This window comes from Salvelinus alpinus, chromosome 16 (genome assembly GCF_045679555.1).
Source record: "Salvelinus alpinus chromosome 16, SLU_Salpinus.1, whole genome shotgun sequence".
Taxonomy (NCBI): Eukaryota; Metazoa; Chordata; class Actinopteri; order Salmoniformes; family Salmonidae; genus Salvelinus; species Salvelinus alpinus.
Window position 1 is genome coordinate 10,519,472 of NC_092101.1, and position 15,440 is coordinate 10,534,911.

General features: G+C 43.4%; 1 protein-coding gene across 5 annotated transcripts in view; it reads left to right on the plus strand.

The window, feature by feature from the left end:
* The first annotated feature begins 7,665 nt into the window (after nucleotides 1-7,665).
* LOC139540774 (rab GTPase-activating protein 1-like) overlaps nucleotides 7,666-15,440 on the plus strand; it is a 181,494-nt gene continuing 173,719 nt past the window's right edge. For 4 of the 5 annotated variants that reach the window (XM_071344726.1, XM_071344729.1, XM_071344728.1 and 1 more), the window contains exon 1: nucleotides 7,666-7,757. The gene's annotated coding sequence lies outside the window, so the exon portion shown is untranslated. Of the gene's footprint in view, nucleotides 7,758-14,853; nucleotides 14,878-15,440 lie in introns of those variants that run through there. The other variant, XM_071344727.1, reaches the window with a different exon arrangement.

The window sequence follows — 15,440 nt, forward strand, 5'->3', positions numbered from 1 at the left end:
TCTCCATTGATGCATAAAGATCCACTGCTGGAATGCTGAAGTGCATCCAAACCTGATTGGCTACCTCCGGGTGAAGCTTCCACTCTCTGTGTAGTGGATTCCCCCTGGAAAGTAAATCTGCCCCCAGATTCAGTACTCCTGGTACATGAGTAGCTCTCCATAACTGGAGATGCACACTGCTCCAACACAATTAGTCTGTGTGACAGTGTGTGTAAGTGAGGGGATCCCAGGCCCCCTTGTCTGTTTATGTAAGCCACAACAGTGGTATTTGTCTGTTCTGACTAGAACATGACGACCCTCCAGAAATGGGAAGAACGACTTTAATGCCAGGGACACTGCAAGGAGTTCCAGGCAGTTTATGTGAGTAGAACGGAGATGGGGTCCCCATACCTCGTTGACTGTTCTGCCCTCGTGGGTCGCACCCCTTGAATCGGGGCGGGGTGACAGCGAATTGTAGTCTGTACCCCCTGTCTATTGTGCCCTGTACCCAGTTTGACACTGCGCATGCCAGCCAATTCTCTCTCCGCTCCGAGGGCTGACCGAGCTTTCCCCCATAGATGTTTTAGCAGCACCCTCCGTCAGGGGGAGGGTGTACGAAAGTCCGCAATGCACTGTGCATGTCCGGCTGACTCGTAGCGGGAGCACGCTTATGTGGCCTGTCACCACAAAAAGAGTGGTAGTTCCCTCTGGTGGCGTTATAGGGAGGCACCATGTTTGTTTTGATTTTGTGAGAGACAACATGTCTGACTGCGCCCTTGGCCTGTAGCCTGGTTGCGCTAATGTGAATTTTTTTAATGTGAACTGACATTGGGGTGTGTTTGAGGAGACAAGAGGGGGGCTTTGTAGGAGCATCCATCTGAACATTGTCTCTTCTCCTCTTTGGGCTGTACCCTGTCACCACCGACTGAGGTGCCTGGGAACTTGCACCCTGGAACAGGCTCAGGATTGGCAGAGGGGATAGAACAGCACTTGGGGGAGCACGTTCTCCCTTCTTTGGCAATGGGGACATCGCTAGGCCATTCGCTTCTTCCTCCTTACCCCCTGGGTGAGATTAGGGGCAGGCTGGCCCCTTGGTGCCATGGGTGGGAAAGGAGGCTTCTTAGACCAGGGGCCCTTAGGGTCCAAGGTTCTCTGCTGCCTTGGGTTCGCAGCCTGGGGGGGGGGGGGTCTGGGGATCTTAAAGGTTGGGGGAGGTCAACCTGCTGCAGCCTGGGTGAAGGTGCGGCGAGGTACAGGGGAGGCACTGGGTTGTGTCTTCCTGGGCAGGCAGACCCTCCCTCTTTTTCTCCTTGCACCGTGACATCTTGACGGTGGGACCGAAAAGGCCTAGGATATACAGGAGCATCCAGGATCTTCAGCTTCTCACTATCCGACACCGTGGATAGGTTGAGACATCGGGTCCTCTCCTGGGATATCATGAGCCCCATTGCTCTACCTGACGCCTGGACAGCGGCCTTGAGCAGACGCAGGTTGAGTTCTGTGGCAATAAAGATCTCATCCCATAGACCCGGCTCCAGTGTGACCGCTAGCTCCTCCTGTAGCTCAGCTTGGTATGCTGAGAGCATCGAGGCGGTGCGGAGAGCCCTCACCGCTGTGGTGACCGACCTGTAGACCTTCTCTGTCACAGACAACTGGAAGCGCTCATACTTGGTTGGTAAGGTGGGGCCAGTTGAGGTCATGGAGAACTTCTTGCTGGGGTGGAGATGGGAAGCCACCAGGGGTTCGATGGGGGGCATGTGGGCAAGCACAATCCCCGTCATGTTAACACAGTCCAACACCTACCCACCCTGGACAGGGTTCTTGGAGGAGAAAGGTGTACTCCAGGCCCATTTAGCTTTGGGTAGCCTCTTACCTTTGTAGTGGGACGTGGTGGTCTCTGCTACTGCATTGGTGCCAGGGAATCACCAGTTTATTTGCAGCGCGTTTACACACGTCCTGCAGATCCACACTCCTGCGTGACCGGTTTGGGATTCCCCGGCAGGAGGCCTGGCCTGAGGGGATGAAGGAGTCTTCGTCTCCCTCCGATGATTCCGAAAGGAGGCTGTCGGAAAACCCTGTGGAGTCGTTGTCTCCACTCAGGAAGCCCAGCAGTCGGGTCGTGAGGTCATTGCTGGAGTCTTCCAACAGCGGGGAAATGGCGTCGAGCTGGTTGCCCCAGCTAGCGCTAGCCATCGCTCCACGGTTCCCCGTGGGGATATCCATCGCCTCTGGTGAGCCATCGTTGACGCCGGCCCCCATGTCAGGGTCCTGTTGACTCAGGCTAGCTTGGCGTGTTAGCCTGCGACGGAGGCTCTTCACAGTAAAGAAAGCACAGTGTGGACAGGTGCCGGGGGAGTCTAATGCTTCCTGTGCATGTTGCAGCCCAAGGCAAGCAGAGCACACCGAGTGGGTGTCCTTGGCAGATATCTTGTTTCCACAGGAGCAGATTCGTGCTGGGAGCTACTCCTCTTTTGGGGTGTCAGATACTTTTGTCGCTATAGATTGGATGCTATGTTTTTAGTCCGATAACCCACTAATCGCTAGCTATCTCCAACGGTGGCTCTCGGTGTGATAGCTGACTACCGTTTCCGAAGGACAGGTTAGAAAAGATAGCTCGGTATAGCTAGTAAAAACCTTTCGTGCCAAAGTAAAAAAAAAAAAAGTTAGCTAGCGTGGTGGCTAGCTTTTCCAGTGTCTAGTCACTGTTTGGATATGGCTAACTTGGTTGTGAATGAGTTAGCTGTGTCACAGCTGTACCCGTTTCTCCCTTGAATAATCCTCCTTTAGCTATGGTGAAGGAAAAGGAAAATTGTCACCACTGCACAGTCCCGAGCTCACGTCTGTGGACAGTTTAGCTATTTCTGGAAAACGCAGTCGTGTCGAGGTAAGCTTTCTGATGAAAAGTGAGAAGAGGATTTTGAATGACTCAGAGACGCTGCGTTGGGCCTTTTATAGGGTAGGAGGGACACCCTTCCCAGACATGGCTGGCGTAGTGTAATAAAGGCTTCTGACGAATACGCTGGGGGCGTATCCCATAAGTGAAACACCGAAACGAATAACTGAAAGAGAACTAAGGGTACAGCTCGAAAATTCATGCCCCTTGGGTGCTGCCACAGAGTTACATTAGAAGTGCCCATCCAAGAAGGCTCAAGATCATTGGCCACAGATAAAATTACATCAAATCACATTATATCTTCAGTGGCTTTGATTGGACTGATCATGTCAACATCATACTTTCAAAATCTTAGCTAGCAGTGATCATCATGAATGAAGTCGACAATCTACTGGCAAATCCTTTTTAATCATTGTCATATACAGAGAAATAATGTAGATAAATGATAGATAAAACATATCGGTTCTCATCGGCCATTGGATATAAACATTACACAAGCTGGAAATCGCAAATTCAACAATGAGTGGTTTGGAAGGAATCAGTGGCTAACTGCAAGCATTGCAAAGCAATCACTAGCCTGCTATTCAGTGGAGTGGGTGTGTGGTCTCAATTTTGGGTTTAAGGGTCTCTTTTCCAAGCTTAAAATGATAAACATTCAACATTGGCGATGCTGTCAATACAGCATGATTTCTGCCGCGCTCAAAACAACCGTTAACTCGGAACTGGGAAATCTGACTTCAATGAGTTCAAGACAACTGGGAACTTTGGGGAAAAAACTTGCTCCTACTGGGACAATATGTTCTGAATGGTCATCTAACTCAAAATTGTAAGTATGGGAACTTGGGCCTCTTTCTAGAGCTACGACCTGAAGATCACTGACGTCATCATGATTCAACCTTGTTTTTTTTCCAGAGTTCCCATTTGTCTTGAAAGCACCATAAATCCAGAGAATGACCCACGAAGGACTGCACCTTCCTAATCAAGTGAGCACAGCACAACAAGGTGAGTCCAAAAATGTATTGTACGCTGCTGCATAAATGATGTAATATGCCAGGGAGATATGTATACTGTGGCTAAGAAAGTAATACTAAGTGTATGTTGTGTAGTAAGCTGTTGTGCCTCAACCTAATAATTTTGTCTATTTTCCCCTCTTAATTTTGCCTACTTTTCTGACTTCGTGGTGCACATGTAGCCTATAACCTGTTTTAGAGAAATGTAATCATAGAATATTGTAAGAGCTTTCATTAGCTGCATATATGCCCCCTTTATTTATCCAAAGGTTCTGACTTGGTGTACAGGGAGAACACTAAGAATGGCCCATGTTCTGAATTCTGTCTCTGTACATTTCAAAAGTGCTAAACAAATAGTTACATTGACTACGTTCGTCCTAGCTCGCACATTGTCTTAATCAAAATAATGGATTGCCTCTTATCTGCTTGTCGTCCCATTATGCCATAGTTTGTACAGCTCAATTGTCAGTAGAAACCACATTTGTTTAAGCAAGTCAGCCATATCAGCTATGTTTTTTTTAAGGCAGTAAATGAGGCTGAATTGACTGTTTTGCTGCCAAACAAGGCTCCGCTGATAGCCAGGTGTAGCAGTGTTAAGGTGTTGGGACTGCCGGCGGTGACAGCTTTATGTAGTTTTTAACAGTTTGTGGGCACAGTTTGTCACCGTTATAGTGCAATTAATATATTTTGGCTTTGCTGGCACGCATCCCCAACATTTTTGTTGTTTGCCCCACCAAGATTTACATGCTAAAATCGCCACTGAGTACATCACATTCGAATGAAACGGGTGCAATAAAACCAAAACTACGGGCTCGCTCTCGTGCCTTGGGCCTGGAGCAGTGACTGCGCGGTGAACGTGCAAGGAACCGGTGGGCTCGCGGAGGAGCTGTACCTCACACATATGTGAAGCTAGCCACAACAGTGGAATTTGCGGTTCGCCCTCAAAATAAAAGTCTCCAATTGAAAGTGATTTAAAATGGATACAAATAGAGTAAGTGGAAATGCCATATTTGGACTAGATAATGCTAAACAAGGTCGGAATACTGTTATATAAATTCAACAAAAAACGATAATTTGTTAATTTGACACCAGAAATGTAAAAATCTGCTGAAATTGCACTGTGGATGTATTACACTCCAGAATTGCATTGGGGAATACTTAAATGCACTGCACAGCCTAACTAACCTACGGATTTCGCACCCATGAAATGGAGTATCAACCTACTCAGTGACACTAAAAGAACCAATAGACTGACTGGAATTGTGTTCTGTGAGTGTCATTGAGTAGGCTATGCAACATCCATAGGCTAGGCTATACCTAAGCAATAAGGCCTGAGGAGGTGTGGTATATGGCCAATATACCACGGCTAAGGGCTGTTCTTGTTGCGGAGTGCCTGGACACAGCCCTTAGCCGCGGTATATTGGCCATATATCACAAACCCGAGAGGAGCCTTAATGGTATTATAAATTGGTTAGAAACATAATTAGAGCAGTGAAACTAAACATTTAGTCATACCCGTGGTATACAGTCTGATATACCATGGCTTTCAGCCAAATCAGAATTCAGGGCTCAAACCTCACCGTTTATAAAGTGCAACATGAATGCCTAATACTAATGTGGAAAACAGTAAGCCGGTTTTTAATTTTCAAAAAGTCACAGAAGATGAGGTCTTATCTGCACTATCTGCTATAGATTCTAAGAAATCATTAGGCGCTGACAATCTGGATCCATATTTACTCAAGTGTGCGGCACCTATTATTGCTAGTGCAGTGACGCATATCTTTAATCAAACATTTGTCGTAGGAAAGATTCCTAAATCTTGGAAAACAGCTGTTGTTTCACCACTCCTCAAGGGAGGTGATGGTAGTGAATTTGATGATTATCGGCCCATCTCTAAGGTCTCCTGTTTGGCAAAAATTCTAGAGTCATTGGTGAGTAGGCAACTAGAATCTTTTTTAACTGTTAACAATACTCTTTTTAGTAATCAATCTGGCTTCAGACCTAAACACAGTACTATTACAGCCACTGTACGTGTTGTAAATGATATTACTAATGCCCTAGATAAAAGTCTAACGTTTTTGACACTGTAGACCATGCGATACCTTTGGGTAAGCTGTCGTCAATAGGACTGGGATTGGATGCCTGTTGTTGGTTTCATGACTATCTAAAGGATAGAAGTCAGGCTGTTAGAGTCGACGGCATCCAGTCGGAGCCATTGGAGTTGGTTAAAGGGGTCCCACAAGGCTCTATACTTGGTCCATTACTGTTCACTCTCTACATTAACAATATCAGTGATGAGATAAGAAAGTGTCAAATTCATTTTTATGCTGATGACACTGTCATGTACTCTATCGCTTCAATGGCTGACCAAGCATTATCACTATCGGAGACAGATTTTAAGATATTACAAGGGTCTTTTATACAGCTGAAACTTGTTTTAAATGCAAAGAAAACACATTTTATGATTTTTAATAGGTTCAAAAAGTTGGTTGAAAATACACTTGCACTTACGAGCTTAGATGGTTCTCGAATTAATCAGGTCTCTGCATATAAATACTTAGGGATATGGTTGGATGATAAACTGCCTTTTAAAATGCATATTGACGAACTTTGTAAACGGCTAAAAATCAAGCTAGGCTTCCTCTATAGAAACAGGACATGTTTGTCCTCTACAAATAGAAGACAAATTGTGCAAGCTACTTTTATGTCCGTTATAGATTATGGGGATGTTATCTACATGCATGCTACGGTATCAACACTTAAATCGCTGGATGCTACTTATCATTGCGCACTTAGGTTTATTACGGGTGCTAGCTACAGAACTCACCACTGTGGTTTATATCAAAATGTGGGTTGGACTTCGTTGTCCATGAGACGAGAACAACATGCTCTCGTGTTTTGTCTATAAAGCACTTCTGAATAAACTACCTTCTTATTTATCATCACTCATCAATATTATAATTATAGTTCCTAAAACCAGGTCACAAGCATGGATTACACTTGAGGCCCATGCGATTTCCACAGAGTTGGGTATGGCTGCCTTTTCCTGTTACACTCCTTGCCTATGGAATAGCCTGCAGACTAAACTTAAGACTCTTGTCCCCCTTGCCCATTTTAAAAATGTATTGGAGGATTTTTATTTTTGTATCGCTTGTAACTGTTTCAGGTAATGCAAGTTATTGTGCTGTTAGGGGAATAACCTGTGTAAATGTAATAATCTGTTGTTGTATTTTTTTGTGTTATCTGTGATCATTTTGTTTGTCTTGTTAAGTTTCTTAATCATTGCACCTAAACTGTATTTGTAAACATGTATACGCAAGGCCCAGCTGTAAAAGAGACCTTGGTCTCAGTCAGTGTTCCTTGTTGAAATAAAGGTATAATAATAATAATAATAATACACCCAATGGACTGACTGGAAAGGTGATTCCTGGAATAAAAGCTAAGACGCTAATATGTGTGTAAACTCACAGTTGTGCTATGCGAGTGTCACGGAGTAGGCTGATACACCATTTCATGTGTGCAACAACTATAGGTTAGGCTGTTCAGTGCATATACTGTAAGTATGCCCACAATACAATTCTAAAGTCTAATACACCCACTGTACGATTTCAACTGATTTTTACTTTTATTGTGTCAAATGAACTAATTGTTGTATTTTGTTGAATTTATATAACATTCCGACGTTGTTTAGCATTATGTAGTCCAAATATGGCATGATTCCACTATTTGTATCCGTTTGAATCACTTTCAAATTTGGACTTTTATTTTTAAGGCAAATCCTTATCGTGGCTAGCGTCACACAGGTGTGCCTCACAGTGCTTGTCTTGCTGCTGCAACTTGACAGCTACTCCTCCGGAGGCGGTCACTCTAAACAAGTAAGTTATCTACCTTCTGAAGACATTTAGCTTCGACAATTGCGTGTGATGAAAATGGCAATTTGATATTCTTACTGACATTTTAGTTGTGACTTTGTTTTTACTTTATTTCTTGCGCGAGTATTCACCACTTACATTTGGTGGGTGAGCTGTTTGGAGTCATTCGCAGGCTAGCTAGCGTTAGCAAAACCATTAGCATGGCTAGCTAGTTCTTTATACCTCCTCAGTGGCTAGCTCAGATAGCCAGCAGGCACGTCCTGTGTGCTTTCACAAATGACGCTAACGTTAGTTCTGTTGTGACTGCCTGGTTTTACATTCACGTTGCATGATATCTTAAGTGTTAAACTGTCATTTTCGCTACTACATCAAAATGTAACGTCACTAGCTTGCAACCTCACAATTGTGGCATGCTTTTCTACGAAGTACTTGCTAGCTAACTGGCTAGTTTATTAGTTTTGAGAGGCTAGCTATCTAACTTAGTATAGACGCTAACGTTAGCGCCTATTGATGAAGGTGTCTTATTCCCGGGGGACGTTTGTTAAGGTCCCCCACGCTTGCTCTAAACGTTAACATGCATCGCTTAAGGTACGGGTTTGAAAACATAAGGAACGAAGATAGCTATCTTTTAATATCTGCGAGAAATCATAATGTTAATTCAATTACTACACCTTTTATAGGGTTAGTGTTCCCACGCGGCCATATCTTCATGTTACAGCCCTTGTTTACAGGAGACCGAGCTGACCACCTGTGCTATCTATATCTGTGTTCGAATACTCATACTAACCGTACTATTTGTGACCTAAATTGAGTATATAGTTAGTATGCCGAAAGTTCCCGGATGTCGTACTACATTCGCCAAAATACAAAGTATACAACAGTGGACGCTATTTCTGTGTTTTAGGGCCCATAATGCAATTCTTCAGAAAATAGGCGTGGCTTCACATCGTTTTCAGATTTGATGAAATTCAGGAAAATATGCAGCCGAAGTCCAACGACAGTGAATAGTAATTCATTGCTTTAACTAATTATGACAAATGTTAAGAAAATGTTGTGCAATGTAATGACTTTTCAAATAATTTACCTTACACATTATGTTGTCTGACAATTTCTTAGCTACGCTATCCTTACGAACCGCATAGTATATCATTACTGCATTATGTACCGGTATGTAAGCCAGCTACCTAACGATACTTGGCCACTAATACATCGAACTTGCCAGTATATTAGCTATATGCTCTCTAACTACCCAAAGTTTATTGACTTGATTATTTCCGTCATTCTTAGTTGAACTAAGGAGTTGAATTTACGAACACACAGGTGTGTTCTTAAATTCACTCTGGTTATCTACTACGATTTCAGAGCACTCTAGTCTGAGAGTAGGTGTGCCAGAGCACAGAATAACTGATGTATTTATGAACACTCAACACCAGTTGAATATGGCTGGTGTCTGTAAAACGGCGGCAAAAAAGCGTAATTAAATTGTTGCCAGCAGCACAGTTACAGTCACCAACACTCTGGATAACATGAAAACAGCATAACCAGCTCTGCTATGGCGAGTAAAATGGTCAGAGTGAGGTGTTCTCTCATTTGTGTCTGGAAGTAGCTAGCAAGTTAGCCAGTTGGCTTGTGACTGCCTGGCAGTGTGCGCTCTGAACGCTCCGAGAGCGAAACGGTCTGAATTTACAAACGAACAATCTGAAAATCCTCTGAATTTACGAATGCCCAGAGCGCACTCTGGCACTCCAGATTTAAATTTAATAACACACCCGAAGTCGTAATATGTCTAGCTAGTAATTTGCTATGCTAACAAGCGAGCAGACGTTGCATAGCAACAGCATTCACTTCCGGTAGACAGGCGAAGTGCAAGTATGCTCAACTGAAAGGATACCGTTAATTTACAGTATACTAAAATAAACTAATAGTATGTAGTACTTTTCCCACATCCGAGCCTATATCCGTCATCGGTAGATGGTTCTGATTAGGAGGTCCTTGTTTGCATCACAGAGCAGTGCCCATGAAATAATTAATTATATCCAAACCAAACATGGATTCCATGCTGTTCTCGCTTTGCACGCACACCTTTTTGTGTTTCACACCAGTTTGTCTTAGCTAATCAGCCTCGCAATATGGACAGTGTGGAGCGTATGCGTGCAGACATTGACATTCATGTTTGTTTTTTATTTGGAGGGGGCAATCCAATTGTTAGCATCTAACAATTGGATATAGTTATTTATTGTGCACTGCTCGCCGACGCAAACGAGGACCTAATCAGAACAGTCTATAGATTACGTACATACCTTCCAATGTGGAACTCATGGTGCTAAACAGGTAGTCATTTGCCTCATCCTTAACTAGAACTCTTCTCCAATGTTATGAGCTAAGACTGAATGTTACTGTATAAGAACTGTACTTACTGTTATTAACTGTATACATGAGGACGGCAAGCTCTATAGGGCTACCTCAGCACCCTGACTGTATCAGGTAGTGCATACAACCTTATTTCACAAGTCTTAGTGACCTTATACCAGAAGAACAAATACAGTAGTGGAGTTGTTTATTCTACTGAACACGAGACATTTAGCTACTGTACTGTAGTTTCACACTTCTGCAGCACCTGATGTGTTTGCGTTTTAAAGGGGTACTTCGGGATTTTGGTAATGAAGCCCTTTATCTACTTCCCCAGAGTCAGATGAACTCATCGATACCGTTTTTATGTATCTGCATCCAGTATAAATAAAGTTGGAGGTTGTTTTGCAAGCTAATGCTAACTAGCATTAGCGCAATGACTTGAAGTCTATGGTATCTAATAGCATGCTAGTTGGAAATTGCGTTAACTCTAGTTAGCTACTTAATTCTAACTGCATGCAGAAACGTATAAATGAGTTTGTCTGACTCTGGGGAAGTAGATAAAGGGCTTTATTGCCAACATCTTGAAGTATCCCTTTAAGTGTTAACCACATTTGCAAAGTGCCTCTCTCATACACACAGACAAACAACTCAAGTTTAGGCTTAAATAACATCACTTTGGTCAAGGAATATAGTATAAAGTCATGAGCAAAGACTGAACAATGTTGTGCAAACTAGCTTAAAAGTTATTATTAGGGAGGTCTCAACATTATGTAGCCTAACCTAAAACTAAAAATGGTACCCTAATATTCGGCTATTTATAAGTACTTGGGCCTAGCAGAACTAGTTTGATATTCTTTGGAAGCAAAAACGCTGCTTGGAGAAAAGCTACATGCAGGGCTCAAATGCTTACTCAGTCTGTCTACCCTCTTCCTTTCCTTCTGAGGTTTCTGTTTCTCACCCGGTTTTCTAGCTAGAAGATGCACTCTTAGTCAACTGGTGTCAGGCAGGCCATGCAGAAGTGACAGGCCTGTGTGTACCCCACTGCACTGCAACTTATTTCCCAGAGGCAGGAAAGTTGCTGTCACCAGTTGCTGTAACCAAGCAGCAAGCCTCGCTCTCCACAGGAACTCAGGATGATGTCATAGCCCCGGGCTGTAGGGCTTTAGACAGACTTTACCCATCCATAGATCAAGCTGATCCTAACTGTTATAGGCCTGTTTCTATTTTGCCCTGTTTATCAAAAGTGTTGGAAGAAATTGTCAATAATCAACTGACTGGCTTTCTTGATGTCTATAGTATTGTCTTGGGTATGCAATCTGGTTTCTGCTCAGGTTAAGGATGTGTCACTGCAACCTTAAAGGTCCTCAATGATGTCACCATTTCCCTTGATTCTAAGCAATATTGTGCTGCTATTTTTATTGACTTGGCCAAAGGTTTTGATACGGTAGACCATTTAATTCTTGTGGGCCGACTAAGGAGTATTGGGGTCTTTGGCCTGGTTTGCTAACTACCTCTCTCAAAGAGAGAGCTACTGCCTATCACCAAGGGAGTGTCCCAAGGCTCGATCCTAGGCCCCACGTGCTTCTCAATTTATATCAACATAGCTCAGGCAGCAGGAAGCTCTCATCCATTTATACACATACATGTTATTCAATCATTGAGCGCGCGCCAACAAGCATCTGCGTTGCCAAGCGCTAAAATAGAAGTCAGTTCTATTTCTGACACTGAACGCGGTGCAAGTTCTGCCTCTCCCATCTCCTCATTGGTTTACAGAAGCAGATACCCACGAACTCATGAACTGAGTTCGGTCGTTCGTCGTGGTAATACTATGAAAGTTAGATGCCAATCGCCATATAAAGTCCAAAGGAGAAAAAGCCTGGAAAGAGGAGAGATGACTAGAAACCATTCGGTTGATCGTTTTATGTGTGGATTAATTATCAGAATAGAGGACCTTGTGCATTTCAGCTATAATAACAACTCAACATTTATATCCCAGGACAAATTAGCTAGCAACAGCAAGCTAGCTATATAGGACAAATTAGCTAGCTAGATTGCCATAAATGTTTAATGCTTTTTGACCTGTCCCCAAATTAATATAATTGGTTCAGAGTTTTTGATATTTCAACCTGTGTGTCGTGATCGCGTTTGGTGTGGGGGGGACAAAATCAATTTGCGCACGATGGCGTCCGGTTTGGGTCTGGTATTAGTGTCCAATAAGCTTTCTCTACCCTTAACCTTGTTCTGAATACCTCCAAAACAAAGGTCATGTGGTTTGGTAAGAAGAATGCCCCTCTTCCCACAGGTGTTATTACTACCTCCTGAGGGTTTAGAGCTTGAGGTAGTCACCTCGTACAAGTACTTGAGAGTATGGCTAGACGGTGCACTGACCTTCTCTCAGCACATATCAAAGCTGCAGGCTAAAGTTAAATCTAGACATGGTTTCCTCTATCGTAATCGCTCCTCTTTCATCCCAGCTGCCAAACTAACCCTGATTCAGATGACCATCCTACCCATGCTAGATTACGGAGACATCATTTATAGATCGGCAGGTAAGGGTGCTCTCAAGCGACTAGATGTTCTGTATCATTCAGCCATCAGATTTGCCACCAATGCTCCTTATAGGACACATCACTGCACTCTATACTCCTCTGTAAACTGGTCATCTCTGTATACCCGTCCCAAGACCCACTGGTTGATGCTTATTAATAAAACCCGTTTAGGCCTCACTCCCTCCTATCTGAGATATCTTCTGCAGCCCGAGATATCTTCTGCAGCCCTGATCCTCCACATACAACACCCGTTCTGCCAGTCACATTCTGATAAAGATCTCCAAAGCACACACATCCCTGGGTCGCTCCACTTTTCGGTTCGCTGCAGCTAGCGACTGGAACGAGCTGCGACTGGAACAAGCTGCAACAAACACTCAAACTGGACAGTTTTATCTCAATCTCTTCATTTAATGACTCAATCATGGACACTTACTGACAGTTGTGGCTGCTTTGTGTGATGTATTGTTGTCTCTACCTTCTTGCCCTTTGTGCTGTTGTCTGTGCCCAATAATGTTTGTACCATGTTTTGTGCTGCTACCATGTTGTTGTCATGTTATGTTGCCTTGCTATGTTGTTGTTTTAGGTCTCTCTTTATGTAGTGTTGTCTCCTAAAATGATTTATACTTGCCTTGAGTAACCTAGATGGATCAGCACAATCGTTTTAGACGGAAGCCAAATAAAACCACCCAGGGACCAAATTCGGCCCGCTGGCCGCCAGTTAAGGAACTCTTGGGTATGGTATTATTTTGCTCTGATAACCAAAACAGAGTGAACTTTTTAGGCTAGATGACTAATCTTTGTATAATTTGTCCCTGTACTTGCAACTATGGCTGCCTTGCTGTATTAGTCATGTGCATTTGAAGCGTGGGCTATCATTGAATGATCTAGCTTACCTAATGATCAACACTAGCCTAATCGGTGTAACGTATGATTAACCGATGAACGTTATGGGTTTAGAGCTTCTTGTCTTATTGGGGCAGTACACGGAGGCAGTTTCACCAGTAAGGCAGAAACTGAAAGGAAATCTGCCCACACAACCAGTTAGACTAGTTAAATGGCTCAAGTGTTGTCTTATGTGGTAAGGTCTATTGATGTCAATTGTTTTCACCACTCCCTTACCTAAGTATAGGCCTAAACTGTAGTGAACGATGTAAGATGGGTAGTTGGCCTACTGTAGCATAGGCTAGGCCTGGATTTTACCCTCTAGATAGCTTATCACTACTGTGTGTGCAGTAATGAATGTGAGTGAGCATGTGAAGCTGTTAGTTCAGGTAACCACACACACAAGTTTAAAACTAGGCCTACAGAGGAAGCCAACGGTCTAAAGACGACCCTAATATCATCAGGGCACCATGCGGACTTTCTTTACAAGGAGCACGTGTGTACCTAAGTAGAAACATTTGAAGCACACAAAAATAAATTTGGGACCACAATGAAAGATAGTTGAGGTAATAAAGCTAGAACGCATCATTTTTCTAGGGGCACTGGTGCTCCTAAATTAACATTCCATATCTCGCAGAAAAATATTAAGGTGCATAGTATGCGAGTAAAATGGGCACACTGTAGAGCCCTGCACATACAATCCTGTCTTTAAAAAAAAAAATTTGAGTAGCCTTGACGGCTCATGTGAAAGTGAATTGTTTGCTAAAGCTTCCAGGGCAAAATGTAGGACTGGTCAATGGCAGTGCCAAAACCCTTTCACTTTCTATACTTGTGCTCAGCATAACAATGGCAACACAGTCACAGATAAGAGGCAGGCCTACAGGTTAAATTGCTTGTAACTGTTCCTAACGTTCTATAAGAGTAAATCGAGTTGTCCTAACCTGTCACACTGCTGTAACAGTTGAGCACTGAATAGCTACAGCATTTTGATATAGGTTAGGCCTAGTCAAATCTTTTCAAAATCTCTGTACTTTAATTGCGTATAACTGGGAACATTCATCCTTTTACCCCTCTGCAGTTTGTAATGGATGTAATTGAATGAGTGTGATGGGAGCACATGACTCTGCAGCCACAGTGGTGCGTGTGTGTGCTTTCTCTTTCACCAGTAAGGGTTAAGGATCCACTCGCTTCACATAGGCTAGCCTATTCCACATGTTACACTTGGGTTGGCCTAGGTGGCTACTGGCTAGCAAACTTGTTAGCAAACAAGCAACCAAGTAGCTTCACTCTGCCAGGCTAATAACAACTCCTGGCTGTCGCTGCGTCTGCTGAATTTCAAGGTAAATATGTCTTCAGAAGAAGGTCTTTGTATTAGAACAGCACTGCTTTTCATTCAACAGGCACCGTAACAGGTCTTTGAGTTGAACAACCAGCCTAAGGTCACGACTACAGAGTGAGACCACGGCTCGTAGTCTTGATAAGCTTCGTATGAGATGTCTTTTTTTGGTTTATACATTAGGCTGTGTAAGGTTTTGGTTCAGCATTTCTCTAAAAGCCTATTCCTGCTTGGTCTTTGGAATTACTGTAAAGCAAGTTACAGACTTGAAATAGCTTTTTACTCCGTCAGTGCACTGTCTCTCGGCAGCGTATTCAGATCATAACTCTTGTGGGCGATACCACTGACGCTCAGCCAAAACCTCGGTCACCCGGAACAGGTTTGATTTGATCTTGTCAAGATGTGAGTGTCAGGATAAACAACAAGGCTATCACAAGCTATGTTTATCCTACAGCTCTTGTAAGAGCAGAAAAAAGCGATGCAGTCCTCAAACAGGAGTCATCATCCTCTACATCTTCAAAACAAAGTGAAGAGCCAAGGCCTGTTTTGGTTAAACTGATAGGTTTA